The 17,203-nt window shown below is 36.9% G+C and overlaps 1 long non-coding RNA gene across 7 annotated transcripts in view; it reads right to left on the reverse strand.

The window, feature by feature from the left end:
• The window catches only part of LOC138920816 (uncharacterized), an 84,433-nt gene that overhangs the window by 17,477 nt on the left and 49,753 nt on the right, over positions 1-17,203 (reverse strand). For 2 of the 7 annotated variants that reach the window (XR_011432680.1, XR_011432678.1), the window contains one exon: positions 16,701-16,803. The exons of 1 other annotated variant lie outside the window; for it this stretch is intronic. This is a non-coding gene — a long non-coding RNA (uncharacterized lncRNA). Of the gene's footprint in view, positions 1-4,244; positions 4,397-16,700; positions 16,804-17,203 lie in introns of those variants that run through there. 4 more of the 7 variants (XR_011432676.1, XR_011432679.1, XR_011432682.1 and 1 more) reach the window with 4 other exon arrangements.

Raw genomic sequence — 17,203 nt, forward strand, 5'->3', positions numbered from 1 at the left:
GCTTCAGACAATGCTGGATATAGGGGCATAAATAATACAGTAAGGACCCGTTATTTCCCTCCCAGTCATGTTATCTTTGCTTCCTCTGTTTTGACTCTAAGTATTTCATGCCACATGGTTCCAATGTGGCTTTCAGTATCTTCCGAGGCTACTGCTTTCTTTGTTCCTGTCTAGCAGACAAAAAAGTGGCACGCCTTTTATGATAGTTTAAAGGAAGTCCCAGGGTTTAGTCCCTTAGCTTCTTACTAGCTTGGCTTGGGCCATGTGTCTATGTCTGAAATAATCTTGCCATTGGAACACAGCATTGATATCCTTAAGCCACCCTTAGAGTTATAGATAAACTCAACTTCAATGGAAAATATAGATTCAGAGAGGAAGAAAGATGTCCTTTTCCAAATGAGATCTGGAATTTTTACAAAAGGAGAGTGAACGGAGGCTGGGTAATAAAAACAAACTATCTAATGCACCTGCTCTTCTAATACACCTCAAGGAAATAAAGACCAGTTAATTTCTGATCAATCATAGACCTGAAAGGGCCTCTACATCTCATCTAATCAACAATGCATATGCATTGTCCAAGGAATGGATTTAGCCCAAAGGTGCTTGTCTAAGGCTTACAGAGGTTGTTTTGTACAATAGTAATTTGAGTTAATATGTAACATCTGAAAAATAAAAGAAATCTAGATTTTCACAGTTTCTTCAAAGAAATTGGAAAACTGAACACCACTGAGGCAACATTCTGGCTTGGCAATTATCAGCTGGAGATGAGCAATTGCTTTCTCTTTTAACCAAAGATACATGTTCCAGGTCACCATAGTCTCAACTAACTATTCTATATAGTACCATCAACACTGAAGCCCAGTCTAAGTAATCAGAATTCACTACACTTGCCCTGCTGATATCCTTGAGGCAAAAATATGTTTCCCTATGAAAAGGAAGAGGATTGAATGAGTGGTTCATGTGTATCAAAAACATGTGAGCAGATCTAATCATTGGGGAAGCACAGAATAGCCCTAAAAGTTTAGTAAGCTAACATTTGATGCACATAATTTATTTAAATTAAGAAAAGTAGGCTTTTCAATTTGGAACTCAGATCAATTTCATTCACCATCATTTTACAGGTGGTGAAATTGAGACTAATGGTAGAATCTTGCTCAGATGCTGTAATAAGTAGTGGAGCTACTGGGTCCACGTCTTCTCCCACCTACCCTCATCTGCCACCCACAAAGACACACCCACAGATACACACACGTCATAGAAAATTGGGAAAATAGAGCGAAAAATCTTTTATTTGTTTAAACTGTAAAAATAACGTAAATATTTACAGGAAAAACACATCTCACCCATAATCCTATCACACTAAAACTGAGAGATTATTTTTTTGCCAGTTTTAAGTTAATACCCATTATTTTACATTGTAACTATGATATATATGCCAAACTATGCTCTGCTTTGCTAAAGCATCTCGTATTTCTTTTGTTATTATATAATGTTCATCATTATTAAATGCATAGACAATAGCCTAAGAAAAAATGTGCTGTAATTTTTGTGACCTTTCGTAAATTTTTACACATTCCATAAAGTTTTCTTGCTCTTTTATACGGTTCTCCATTCCAAGCTATCTTCCAATCAAAATGCAAAATGCTTCATGGAACCCTCTTTGCTTCCTGAACATTCAGAGAAACAGAGAGTGGGAAAGCTTGAGGAAGATTTCGTACTAGGGGTGGGGAATCCTAATCTAGGTTTCATAAATTGGTAAATTAAGAAGGAAAAACCAAAGGGAACATTTTAGATTGTCAGCAGCTAGAGAAGTTTAAAGGAATACTGTTTCTTATTAGGAATAGTTTCAATAGCATGTAGAGGGATGCAAACATTAAGCCAGTTTCTGAGATTCCCATAAATAAAGTACAGAGGAAAAACGGAGAGCAGGCATGTCTTGATCTAGGCCCCAAATGATTTGTCCAACATATTTATTCTCACATTTGTTCTTTCTCTATGTATTGACTCTTCTACATTTTTAAACAGGTTCCATCCATGGAGTGCTGGAGAATGCAACCGCCAGCCTGATTTGCATTCTTCTGGTACCATGACAACCAAGGACAGAGACAGTATTTCCAAGCTGAAAAGTCCCAGGGAAGCAAGACTATGTTTGGTTCATGCACCCATTCCCAAAATAATTATGTGGTCAGAAAGTTAAAATATTCATTCGTTCATTCATTTATTCATCTGTTTGCTTGTTGTATTCAGACTTGTGTCTTGATCACTCTTAGCATCTGAGAGCAAGCATTCCATTAGCAGAGAAAAAACAGAGAAAGAAAGATGCTGGCATCTGAAAATACTAGCTACCCTAATAGCTCAAAGCTGAAATGATGAGAATGAGTTAGCATTTGAGGGGGTAGGTAAAGGCAGAGGATTAGAAATGGGTCCACCATTCAACAATTGTTTATTGAGTCCTTAATGTGTTCTAAACTCCTTCTAAGAATTGAAATAATATGCAAATAAACCAAATGTCATCCTGGTCCAGAAGGAATTGTTTGCTTTTGGAAACAAGAAGAGGGAAAATGCAAGTGCTAGAAAACTGGATCCTAAATAAAATGGTATCATCTCTAAGCTCTATGAGAGGCAGTGATGGAGTAACTCAACTTGGGCTGGGGACAGTCAGGAAAGCTTTATGAGGGAGACAAGCCCATGAAGGAAAAATAAGTGAATATCAAATGTTCTGATGAGCACACTATAAATAACCACAAAAATATGAAAATATGTTTGGCAATGCTAATAGGAGAGTGAGAAGGGGAGAGAGGGTGGGAGAGAGAGAGGATGAGGAAGGAAGGAGAGAAGGAAGGAAGGAAGGAAAAGAAGTTGAGTTTCTGCTTCTCACATGGCTGACTGCTAGAGTATTGTATAATGCCTTGCAGAAGAGCATGTGGAATGAGAAAGATCATTGTGACCACCTTTGTATAATGCAAACTCTTATCTATACCTAGTCAGAATCAGATAGATAGACAGACGGTACCTCAGAATGTGACCTCATATGGAAGTAGGATTATTGCAGATGTATTTAGTTAAGATGAAGTCATACTGGAATAGGGTGGGTTCCTAATCCAATATATCCTTGTAAGAATACAACTATGTGAAGACAGAGACATCGCAAGAATCCCATGTGATGACAGGTGATTGGAGTGATGTATCTACAAACCAAGGGTCACCAAAGATTGAGGGGAAGTTGCCAGAAGCTAGGAAGAGGCAAGGAATTATTCCTGACTGATTTCAGAGGGAGCTTGGTCACCCTACCAATATCTTAATTTCAGACATCTAGATTCCAGAAGTGTGAGAAAATAAATTTATGTTGTTCAAGTCACTTAGTTTGTGATACTTTTCTCTGGCAGCCCTGGGAAATTAATATGCCATGTTACCACAAATGGGAGTTATCCTGGGAGAAATGGCAGGTCAGTAGAGAGTATTAGAGGGAAGAGAAAAAAGCTGATGCGGCTAGTTGAGAGGTTTTTGGGGTGGTTTACATGGGGAATACTAAAGGTAGATTCTGATAAATGAGCAGAATAGATGTGTGATGTTTAGTCAGACAACTACCAGGACTCAGTCATGATAATAATAAAAACAACCTCCCCAAAATGATGATGATGATAGAATAAGAAGAAGCATTTACTTAGTGCTTGCTCTTTGTCAAAACTGAGATAACGATGAATTATTTCATTTATTTTATAAAACACATCTATAATGTAGCTACTATTTTTAAATGTACTGTTATTATTATGAAAGTGAGTCTTTAAAAAGAGAATTGTCCAAGGACAAATGGAGATTAAATGTTCAAAACAGGATTCTAGCTGAAGTAATTTTTTCCCAGAGCCTATGGTCTGAGCCACTTGGCTGCACTTGTCTTGATCAGAAAGAACAACGTGATGGTGAGAAAGTGGAACAAGGTAGACATTTATATGGAGAAATCAAGATAAAGCTTAGACGATCAGGTCAAGGAGAAAAGCATGGTGTCATTCACAGAAACAGGAATGTTGAAGTTTGGAGCAGGTGCAGGCCAATGCAGAAGGAAACTGAATTCTTTTTTGTCAGGGACAGAAAATTGCATCATGTTCCCAGCCCTGAATGAGCTTGGTCATTTCCTTTGAGTGCTGCCCCCCATCCTGTCACAGCTACTCCATGAATGACGTGCAGCTGCACTCCCTCCTCTGTGTTCCAGGAAAGCGTCTGGAAGTAAACAGCACTTAGCCCTGTTGCCAAGACAAAGGCATTGTTTCTTTAATAACACGTTTCTTTGGAAACTGTCTCCAGACCTACTTCAGAAGCCAGGCTGTGCTGACCCTGACATGGTGTAGCTTGCTCAGTTCTGCTGGGCAGAGGAGTATGCCGGAGCTGTGGTGGGCACCTAAAGAGAAAGGAAATGGATTTGGAGGTGACTTTGGTGAGAACCTCTTAGACTGCAACAGGCAGGTACTCATTTAAGAATGCAAATGGTGGGACCCACAGTTTATTTAATTGCAGGTGTGTGTGTGTGTGTGTGTGTCTGGAAGCATGCTGTCTGGAAACGCAGCAGAAGTGAAACACAACCCCAACCAGTGTAATAATGGCAGTATACTCTGAATTGATACCTGCTGATATTTACATCACATAGGTGGCAGTGGTGGGGAGAGGGGGCTACCACTTATTGAGCACTGAGTATATGCTTGACATTGTTATCCCACTTACTGCATATGCATCAGTTAGTTGCTGCTACAAAAACTTTTGTGGAACAACCAACCACAAAAACCTCAGAGATAAACAAAGTAAACAGTAATTTTTGTTCATGAGTCTAGAGTTGGTCAGTTCTGCTGTTCTGAATGACACTTGGTGGGTTCACTCAAGTGTCCATGGTCAACAACGTGTTGGCTAGGCAACTTTACAGATGTTAGGAGGGCTGTCTAGCATATCTGTGACCTTGCTGGGAAGACTGGGCTGACTCAAATCTTCCACTTGCCTCATTCTCTAGCAGACTATCCCAGGCATATCTTCATGGGGAAGGCTGAGCAGTAAGAGAGAAAGCTGAAACTCATAAACACATTTTGGAGTCTCTGCTTGTGTTGCATTCGTTACCTCTCTATTGACAAAGAAAGTTACAGGGTCAAGTCAGAACTTAGAGTGGGACATAAAAGTTACTGAGTGAGAGGCAACAGCAAAGGGTGGGGATACAGAGATGCCTTTAGCAGAGTCCGTCAATGCAATTGATCTACCACAGCATACTTTTTCCATTTAATCCTCATAAGAATTCTGTGACCATTGTAGAGATGAAGAAGCTTAGGGGTCATTTAATGTCACATCTTGTTTACATCACAGAGATATAAAGTTAGGAAGCCAGGACTTGAAGTCAAAGTAACTCTTGTCAGTCTATTGTCTGTGTTGGTTTGTCTGTTTCCTTTCCATGATCAAAGCTAGACTTCAATAGAATGAAGGCAGAGACTTATGAAAGTGAGGAATGTCGTGGCAGTCCAATGAACTGTAACCCAGGGAATGGTCAGATAAGAGCCCATATCAGGAAGTCTGCGTCAGCTGTGGGTACAAGAAGATAGGTAAAATACAGAAACGATGTGAGATTCAGTTAGAAAGTCAGAAAGAACCTATCTAGAATATTGTTATCAAGAAAGCAACATCAAGGTTGCTGAAAGAAGAGTTTGCAGGATATAGGCATATACAGGAACCATAGCCAAGCAGTTAGGGATCAGGGCAGAGTTTCAAGTCAAGGAGATAATCAAGAAGTGGGCAAGGAAACTCAGCTTAAAACTAGTCATTGCCTTCCCAGTGCATTTTTTATGGAATCAACACTCTTAACATGGCCTCATATTTTCCTGAGTTGGCATCATTTTGGGCTTTTCTTCTACTTATTCTCCTCTCCCCAGCTTAATGTCAGATGTACCACGTTCTTTCTCATCTTATGGCATTTACACACAATCTTCCTTCTATCTCAGACACTTTTTCTTAACCTCTCACATTTTCTTTATTTGGCTAACTCTTACACACCCTTTAGTTTTTGGTTATGTTAGATTAGTTAAATGCTATCCTCTCACTCTAAGACACTTCCAGGGAACTCTGCAGTTCTTCTTCATAACACTTTTCATATTTGTACATATTTATTTCATCTTCCCTCTAGAGTAAGGGTTGGCAAACCTTTTCTGTAAAGAGCCAGATGATACATATTATAGGCATCATGGGCTATACGGTCTCCATGGCTACCAATTCACTCTGTTATTACAACCTGAAAGCAGCATTGGAAATGTGAGTGAATGGGCACGTCTGTGTTCCAATAAAACTTTATTTATAAAAACAGGTAGTGGACTCACTTTGATCTCTGGGCTATTGTTTGCTGACCCTTGCTCTGGAGTATAAACACTATGAGAGTTGATGGTTTGTCCATGTTGTTCATCATTGGGTTCCAGTAACCAGCATAGAAATGGCATACAGTAGGTATAAAAAAAATTTGTTGAATGAATAAAAAGTATAGTCTTACAGATTGGGCTATTCTTAGAGAATTAATATATCTGGGGTCTGTGACGTAGAGCTCAACACTTGAATTCAAGACTAGAACCACAACCTTACCTGCCTGCATAGCCAAGTATGGGGAATCATTCTCTAGACGTGTTTGGTTCAGAATCTGGAGTATATCTAGTCCTCAAGGTAATGCCCATCAAAATGTAAAAATAAACACAACTAGGGAAGGTCTGGATGGAGAAAATCAAGAATAGGCCTTGACTAGTCCAAGTGTCTAACTAGCACTTATTAGATTTGTACAACTGCCACAAAAAATTACCTCAAACTTGGTGGCTTAAAACAACACAAATGTGTTATTTTACTGTCTGTAGGTCAGAAGTCTAACGTGGGGTCTCAGTGGGTTAAAATCACCGTCTTAGCAAGGCTGCATTCCTTTCTAGAGGCTCTAGAGGAGCATCTGTTTTGAGTTCTCCTACATTCCTTGGTTCATGACTCCCTTCCTCCATTGTCGAAGTCAACAATGCTGCATCTCTCTGGCCATTTTTCCATAGTTGCATCTCTCTCTTGTTAGAAAATATTCTTTACTTTTAAAGACACATGTAATTAAACTGAACCCAGATAATAATCGGATATTCAATAAAAGGCTATGATTTAAAAATTTCCATGAATATCTAATTACTAGAAAAAATCTTACTTTTCACGTAAGCAATTTTATAAAATTGGCTGAAAAGAACAAAAATTATTGAATGAGAAGCTACTGTCTTCTTAATGCATTGAACATGGTTCTGAATTTTTTCCAGTTTTATTGAAATATAATTGACATAAAATGTTGCGTTACTCTAAGGCGTATAGCCTGTTGATTTGATAAACTTATATATTGCAAAACAGTTGTGACTGAAGCCTTAGATGACACTTCCATCCCATTAAAAATTGCCTTTTTTCTTTCGTGGTGAGAACATGTAACGTCTACTCTCTTAGCAATATATATTGTTACCTATAATCACCATGCCATGCGTTAGATCCCCAGAACTTATTTGTCTTAAACTGGAAGTTTGTACCCTTTGACCAACATCTTCCCATTTTTCTCATCCTCTAGCCTCTGATAACCACCATTCTACTCTGTTTTTATGAGATTCCATATATAAATGACATCATGCATTATTTGTCTTTATCTGTCTGACTTGTTTCACTTAGCATTAATACTCTCATGGACCATTCGTGTTGTCAGAAATGGCAGGATTTCCTTCTTTCTCATGGCTGAATAATATTCCCGTGTGTGTGTGTGTGTACGTATGTCTGTATATATCTCACATCTGCTTTAACCATTCATCTTTTGACACACACTTAGGTTGTTTTCATATGTTGGCTCTTGTGAATAATGCTTCTATGAACATGGGAGTGCAGATATCTCTTTGAGATCCTGTCTTTAATTTCCTTTGGATATATACCCATAAGTGGGATTGGTGGATCATATAGTAGTTGTATTTTTAATTTTTTTTTTAAACTTTATTTATTTATTTATTTATTTTTAGATTTTATTTTTTCCTTTTTCTCCCCAAAGCCCCCCGGTACATAGTTGTGTATTCTTCGTTGTGGGTTCTTCTAGTTGTGGCATGTGGGACACTGCCTCAGCGTGGTCTGACGAGCAGTGCCATGTCCGCGCCCAGGATTCGAACCAACGAAACACTGGGCCGCCTGCAGCTGAGCGCGCGAACTTAACCACTCGGCCACGGGGCCAGCCCCTGTATTTTTAATTTTTTGAAGAACTCCCATACTGTTTTCCATAGTGCCTGTATCAACTTACATTCCCACGAGAAGTGCACAAGTGTTCCGTTTTCTCCACATCTTCACCAACACTTGTTATCTCTTGTCTTTTTGAGAACAGCCATTCTAACATGTGTGAGACAATATCTTATTCTGGTCTTGATTTGCATTTCCCTAATGGTTAATTATGTCAGGCACATTTTCACATACCTGTTGCCCATTTATATATCTTCTTTGGAAAAATGTCTATATAGTTCCTGTGCCCATCTTTTAATTGGATTGTATTTTCTGCTATTGTGTTGTATGAGTTTATTATATATTTTGAATATTAACTGTTAATCACATATATGATTTGCAAATATTTTCTCTCATTTTGTAGGATGTTTTTTCATTCCATTGATTGTTTCTTTTGCACTGCAGAAGCTTTTAATTTGGTGTAGTCCCACTTGTTAATTTTGCTTTTGTTGTTTGTGTTTTAATATAATATAGAAATCCACGGGCAATGTAAGAATAAGAGAACAGAGAGACCACTAGGAACTTAATTCCTAAGAAAGCTGGAATATTTTTTAATCAGAAAAAACTGGGTTCAAATCTCAGTTTCTATCTTTTTATGACTGAGGCTTTATTATCATTACTGACTTCTGTGGATCTCAGTTCTTTCAACAGTAAAATGAGAATGATACTAACATTTACCTATAGATTTGTTATAAAAATTAAATAAGGTCATGTCTGTTAAGTATTTAGCATCAGATAATTGCTTTATAAATATTGGTTATTCTAACTACATACTAACTGAAGGACACAGGACACCAAGTTGGCCAAGGAGACATCAAATTCAGACATTCATGTTTCTCAGGGGTGGCTTGAAGGTATTAGCATTACAAAAGTAAGCCACAGAAGGAAAACACTGAGAAAGTGGAGTAAGCACGTTGATAAATGGTTCTAAGTAAAAGCAATTTCAGCCTGAGACCCTTAGGCTGTCTTCCCTCTCTTTGGGTGACTGTCAAATTCCAGAGATATGGCTCCTTATAGCAACAGACGTAGAGACAAATTATACTCTGGATAAGGTAGGATTTTCTTTAACTACACTTGAAGTCCACATGGGTCAACTTACCGTCAAAATAAAGCACAAGAAATCTTGATAAATTTAAAGCAAAAGACAGATTAAGGTGTAAGCATGTGTGTGCATGTGCATGTGTGCACAAATGAATGAATATATGTGTACACAGTTTAAGTAAAACAGATCTATTCTCGGAAGATAAATCCTGCTCTATCTTCCCCTTCTAGTATTTATGAAGTCAACCAGGCACTTTTCCAATGCACTTCATTCTCCATTGCCCATTTATTCCATTTGTTGACTCCTTGGGGGATCTCCAGAGAGCACCCATCAGTTGTGCCGATCATGCCTAGGGCTGCCCAACTGTCTATTAAGAATTTGATAGCATAAGCTCCTTTCAGATCCATTAGAAAGTAGTTCTTTCTTCCCAATGACTTCTGGTGGCAACTGGCTTCAAGAAACAGCTTAGGTGAGGTATTAGCCAATTTGTGAGATTTAAATTTCAAACAATAAAGGAAGTGAAAGAAAGCAAAAAAAAAAAAAAAAACGCAAAACGAGAAAACTATTCCTAAGATAAAATACTATGCTTTTAGTGTACACTCTAACAATTTATCAAGTCAATTAACACATTTTTATTTGTAATAGTTCTTTGAAATTCACAGTGTTTCCTTCACATACATAAACCAAACTAAACAGCACAATAACCCAGACTCTAGGTAGAGTAGATTATATTGCACACATTTAATGGATGAAAAAAATTTGTAACCACATCTATCTAAATATTCAGACAGTACTTTCTACTGACTTTCTTTCTAAACTCACTTCTACTGAGTGTAACTTTCTTGAGAACAAGACAACATAAGAATTGAATACGGGATACTTGGATTTTAACCACAGTCCTGGGAGTTACTTGACTAATTTGAATAAATCACTGCAAGAATGTGTTAGCAATGATTCTCAATTTAGAGTATTAAAGTTCTCCTAAGTGCATATGACAAGGTGTAGGGGTGCACATTTCTATATGAATGCATAATATTTAACAGGAAATTTCTGCCTGGGGGCTGAGGTTGCTAAATTCTGTGCAAAGTATGGATAACACAATACAACCAGGAGCTACCCTGCCAAATTTGCCAAAATCTCACTTGTTGAGAGTCACTAGAGCAGATTATGAAACAGGTGCTTTTGAATAGTGATATATAGTTCTGTGACGTGAGAACTCACTCTCAATAATAGACAAGGGTCCTTTGGAGGAAAATGAACCCAGAAGATAAAAGAAAAGGTCAGGCTGTGAAGTCCAAAGAAAATATGTACTCAGAGTTCTTTCTTGATAGAGATGCTAATTGTAAAGTTCACAGAGATTAACCCCCACATATTAACACAGATAGATGTTAATTAGCACATTTTGATTTTAATAAGACTGTTACTAGCAATGTTATTCTGGGTTTTGTAAGTTTGGAGGAGCATGTGTGTGTGCATCCAGAAATTAAAAGTTAGAGGAATATCTGGAGAGAAGAGCTTATTCAAATCCTTACAAATGCATATGGAAACATGTCATGGAAACATATCATGGGAGCCTTCTGTGACTATGCCATCATGGAGGAACAAAGTGCTATGGTCTCCATGGTGGGAGGCAGTGGATTGACAGACTGATTTAGAGCCTGTTAACATAAATGAGAGGAGACAAGCCTGACCTATGCGCAACAGCCTCTCCACAAAGTTTAGACAAGGCAAAGATGTTTCTTTTCTCTCTGTCATTCTGTTTCTGTAGCCAACAGATGAGTATTTCATAGTGGAATAATTCAAAGTGAAAGAACCCATGGGTAATACAGCAACAGTCATCAAACATTCCTTAAGCCATTTGATCTCACTGGAGCATCCACATGCCATGTCTGCCTTTTTGCAGACAAATTCCATGCATTCAGTTGGATTTAAATCTTTCTCTCCATTCTGCCTTTCTCGTGTCCCTAGATACTGATAGAATTATCTAGCATTGGGCAAAGCACTAGCATAAGTTTTAAAATAGGCCCTTTCATAGTCTGCATCAGCGTCTCCAGTCAGAACCTGATTAGTCCTACACCCAGAATTCCATATCCCTTTATTTATCAATGCCTAAGTAGTTTTATATAGAGTTAAGGATCTTGTAGTTGTATGCGTTTTCCACAAATTACGTTTTTTAAAAAAAAAATTAGCATTGACATTTATTGTAACTTTCAAATATGTGTCCCCAAAATATACAATATATGATCTTACATATATTAGGTCCCCAACAAATGCTTTTGCCATAAATAAAATCTCTTTGAATGTATGCTCTATTTGACCAGGAAGTCTCAGAATCTCAGGGGCTACCCTTGGAACTTAATTAATGGAGAAAAGCTTGAACATTCAACACTCATGAAACAACATTTATCCCAAATGATGGAAGTCAAACATAATATCTGTTTGCTTCACCTAAAATATTTCCAATTAGAGAGGGAAAAAACAATGAATAAAATTGTCACATACATCTTAATGCTATAAAGACATATACTCCACTTTTAATCTTTGTATGCATTCAACTTTCTGTTATACATTCCAGACTGGTTCATGTGGTTTGTAGAAATCAAATTCTGTTTGGATTCTTGGACAAATGATTAATGCTTTGCCATACCCTTAGAAAATCACATTCAGCACCACGGACAGAGCAGAATTGCTCCTTTCTGAACTACAGCTGTTTCCTGAATTATTTTTTCCTCTACTAACACATCCAGACACACGTCTGTCTCTTAATTGCAGGAGGGGTTGGTGCAAGACGTCTTGAATTTTAATGACGTATTTTAAAAGGAAAGAAATAGACTAAAAGCAGACTAGGGGAAACCTTAAGTACTTTTGCAGGATTCAAAAATTAACACCCCTGAAAGTATGTACAGACCTTCAGAGGCAAACATTGGTAAGATACAGATGAACAAATGGCCGGAGAGAGTATTAATGATTAACAAATAGAAGATATTAAATGAGGCACACAGATAACTATCAGAGAATAGGAGGATAAGACTGAAAGCGTTGTCATCGTATATGCATCAAGGCCTACTGGAGGAAGTGAAATTTACATTTGTGGGTAGCAAAAAATTGGAGAATTTCGTATTCTGGATGGAAAAGGAATTCTCAATATCTCCTAATACAGAAATGATAAACAATACCAGAATTGTGATTACCCTTTTTGAACAGACACAGAATTTGACAACCACATAGTATTGTTTTCATAATGCCTTAGAATTATGAATTATAAAATTTGGCAGACTAGTCTGTGACCAACATGTGAACTTGATTATAAAAGTGTATAATTTTCACCTATGTTGTGCATTTTTTATGGAGAAAGCAGTCACTTGGTTTTAGACTTGTGCTCATTTCTTTATGAACACTTGCATTTGTCATATATTTATTAAATTTCTAGTATGTTTTATGAATAGAAAATACTGTTTGACCACTGTGTACAAGATATAGTACTATGTGCTGCCCTTGGTTTATCTCATTTAATTTTTATTTAGTCACTCTTTGTGGGACATACTTTCTTCTTTCTGCATGTCATAGATACAAGAACTGAGACTTGGAGGGGTTATATACTTTCTCCAAAGTCAAGCAGTTGTTATGTGTGTGTATGTTTTTGTGAATTTTAACAGACACTTTTGTTGTATTTGCTATTTACTAAGAATTGTTTAAAACAATTTATAAGAATAAAATGAATCATTTTGTTAGTATTGTTATTACATTCATTTTTATAGATGTGGAAATGGAAGTTTCATAAGGTCAAGTTAACTTACCTAAGATCCCACATTTACAAAGTGATAAAATCATGATTGGATCCCAGGCAACCTGAATTCAAAATCCACACTCTTAACCAACACCCTAAGCTTTTTGGAAAAGTCACTTTAACAAATACCTTAAACTATTCTTCTTAACTATTTCCTGCTCACATCCATCCTGAATATCCCTTGTAATGCAAGGGACTTCGAACCATCACTTAATCATTATGTATAATCAAGTTTTTGTCACGTCAACTTTTCATTTCTTTAGTGGCTTGGGAAGCCACTTCATTGCTTCCAAAAGTACTTGGAATCTCAGTTCAGGTGTCCTGAGAACTACAGGACAATCAATGTAGTTTTCCTGTAATCATGGGCATCGTTGTCTACCACCGAAATTCAAGCCCTCTAGCCTGCTCCCCCCCACAACCCCTATGCATACACACATGCAATTGTGTATCTTATTGTGCACTTTTGTTTATAATAATCTATGCTTCCTGTTTTCTAAAATTTCTCTTGACTCCTATTTCTGTGCCAGTGATAACTTCAACTCTGTTATAAATGCTTCCTTTATATCAGAAAGCTTCTCACAGAATGTTCCCTCACCTTCCTTTGTTTCTGAAACCAACTCTCCCCTGACAACACTTCTTCTCTGAAGCCTGTTTATTATTTCTCACCTGATGGTCTCTGAGGTGATGTCACCATTCTCTACCTTGTCTTTGCTTCTATTACAAATCTTTCTTATGCTGTCTTATAAAAAGCTCTGCTTTGTGTCTCACAATCTCCAGCTGTGCATTTTGTTGATTTATGGGCCCTTTATAGGATCTTATATAAATAACTGACCCATTCCTTTCCAAAATGCACAAATGTTTTTAAAACAGTATTTGAGTCCCTAGCTATAAATACATGAGTCTCAACAGTATCTGCATGAACCCTTTGACCAGAACTCCTGGTTCTAAGCACCCTTTGCTACTCGTAAATGTCATATATTGGATATGATTTCACTGCACACGTCATTTAGGACCTGGATTTTTGTCTTCCCCTGAACTCCACCTCTCTCCTTCAATCTGAGCCTGATTATCAATACAACCATACTACACTCAGCATTTCTCAATCTCTTTGAATCAAACAGACTTCAGAGTAATTCACTTAAGCATCCCACAGTAGAGCATACCATTATCCAAAAATATCAGCATCAAATATTTATTGATCTCCAATTATATATGGGAGATACGATAATAGTTAGCATTTATTGATGCAATATGATAGACATTGTACTAAGCAACTTACGTCTATTAACTCTTAACCCCCATCATAATCACTGTTAATATTTCTGGGGGGTTTTTAATGAAGAAAGTAAACTAATATTGGTTAAATCACCCATCCAAGTTTACATACCTATAAGTAGACGGAAGCTTGGACTTAAACCAAGAAAAATGTGGCTGTGGGGCCCATATTCCCAACTATAACACTTCTGTGCAAGCTTTGCTGCCTAATGAGAAATTCATGTAAGTAGACAAGTCAATTGTGCTAAATAAATAAACAATCTAATTGCTATTTGATATAGTTGTAGACTGCCTACACAGACCCTAAAATATAGAAGGCAATCATAAATATGAGTAACTTTTCTTTCCACGTTCTTCAGGGGAACTTCACAGAAAGATTATTCAGAAAAAAAGGAGCTTACAGCAACTATTTAGACACTGAAGAAGAGATTTTAAGTGTTTGAAGATTTTAGATGTGCATATTTTAGATCTTCAGCTCTACGTGCGGAGATTTATACACACTGTATCTTATCTTTGCCAGACTGAAATTTCTCATCCAAGCTCCATTTGTTGGGAACCTGAAACCCTGAGAATATTTCCTTTGACAAAATCCCAACAGCTCTTAAATCATCTATCTTCAAGGAAAGTGAAAGAGAAGAGACACATTGGAGGTATGAAGGAGAAATATCATTTTGAGAGACAGAATCTCCAGGGAAATTGGGCTGTTCTGTTAAAATGAATTTATTGGCCCCTCATAATGCCACCCTTGCTAACACCATGCATTGTTTACTCTGTTCTTTTATTCCTTGTCCCTGGGAGGAAATATGGTATTGTGCTTGCCTTTTAAGTGATTTCAAAACATCTATTCACTACCCACTCTTAACTGTTCTGCCTACTACTCCCTGATCTGCCATCTCTAAGTACCATCTTATGCTGGCATTTTTTTTTCACAACAACTCTCAAATATCCCAGAACATCTAAAGAAAGCAAAGTTACTTAGCCTGGCATGCAAAACCCTGAAAATCAGATTTTCTATATTTTCCAATTGTTCCAATAGGATCTAATATCAATTTACCATAGAAGCTGTTCTTGCTTATTCATTTATTTCCATCTATTTTTACCTTGCTTAATTAATCAAGATACGAAATTTTAAAGGTTTTTTTTTTTTTTTTTCCTGCTGATATTCTCTTTCTACCTTGCCATAAGATCTCCTGATCATCTAGACTCTATGGCTTACAAATTGACAACTCCAGTTTAGAACTGTACTCTGAATTACAGATCCATTTGTGTAACTGCCTGATTTGTATATACACTTCCATGAAACTCGCTGTTTATTCTAAGATAGGTTACTTCAATTCTCTTTACTTTTGTTTCCTCATTTGTAAAATGAGGAGACTGGTCCATCTCACACCCAGGGCTGTTCTGAAGATTAAAACAGCCAAGTTCTATAAAATGCCTAGAAGAGTGTCTGACACATAATAAGTGTTATATAAGTGTTACTACTATTGGTATTTTCATGTTTAATGTTGCAATCATACTATGTCCAACCTACAGTACTTGGCCATCACTAATAACACGCACAAGCATCGTTTCTTCTCACGTCTTTCCTACTTAAACAATACTTCTGTGCTTTAATTGTTCTGACCCAAACTTCAACATTATCTTGATGGTTCATTTTCCCTCACACCACTCATATTTAATTTATCACCAAGTTGTTGCTATTCTAACTCAGAAAAGAACATCTCAAGTCCATTTACTTCTCTTGTTTTCCACTTCTACCACCATATGAAAGTCATTATTATCTCTCACACGGACCATTACAATGGCTTACTAATAGGTTTCTTTGCTTCCGTTCTTTCCACTTCTGTTCATGAAAGAGCCAGAGTGATTATATAAAATATAAATTTAAACTTTGAGAATTCATTCATTGTTTCTAGAATACATTTTACCATGGCATAGAGAATATTCAGAATTTGCTTCTATGTTATTTCCAACTTCATTTGATAGCTATTTTCCCTGAATCTCACTGGATCCTATACTCATTAACCTCCTTTCTCTCTCTCCAACATGCGAAGGTCTCTCCTACATCTGAGATGTTGAAAATTATATTTCATTTGTCTGGAAAGTGATTTTATACACTTTTTTGTACATCTGTCCAATTTTCATAATGGCTCACGATTGTGTGATCTCACAATTATATCAAATCTCATATAAAATGCCACCTCCTCAGAGAGGATTTATCTGATCATTCTACTTAAAGCGAACTCTCCCTGTTAGACTGCATCTTATTATCTTATTGTTTTCACAGCACATTGTTTTTTTTAATGATCTTGTTGATTTATAATGTACCTTTTAATGAGTTCCCGCTAGAATATAAGTTCCATTAGGGCAGGAGTCTTGTCTGTGTTACTCGTTGCTGCATCTCCATCATCTTGTCCTCAATGAATATTTACTGAATGAATGAAAGACCCATATTATCTTTCCATTTGAACATCCTCTATGCCATTCAATTGTGAAATAATTTCTTATAATGTGTGATGCATTAAAATTTCCCTCAATTTGAACTTGTTGCTTACTTTCTTAGTCCTTATTCCTCTTCTAGATTCTATGTCTCCTCAAAAAATGGCTTCTTCATTTTTACCATTATATTCCAAGTGAAAAGCACATGGTCTGACAGATCATGATGCTCAGTAAATGATTAATCAGTGACTGAATAGCCTGTGTTTGGAATATAGTGAATGTGATCATCCAATCACTCATTTAATCAACATATATTAAACATACTCTATGTTAAGCAAACTCTAAGCCCTGAAGAAACAAGAATGTTTAAGACAGGCATGGTTTCTGCCTAT

Source organism: Equus caballus, chromosome 25, assembly GCF_041296265.1.
Source record: "Equus caballus isolate H_3958 breed thoroughbred chromosome 25, TB-T2T, whole genome shotgun sequence".
Classification (NCBI taxonomy): domain Eukaryota; kingdom Metazoa; phylum Chordata; class Mammalia; order Perissodactyla; family Equidae; genus Equus; species Equus caballus.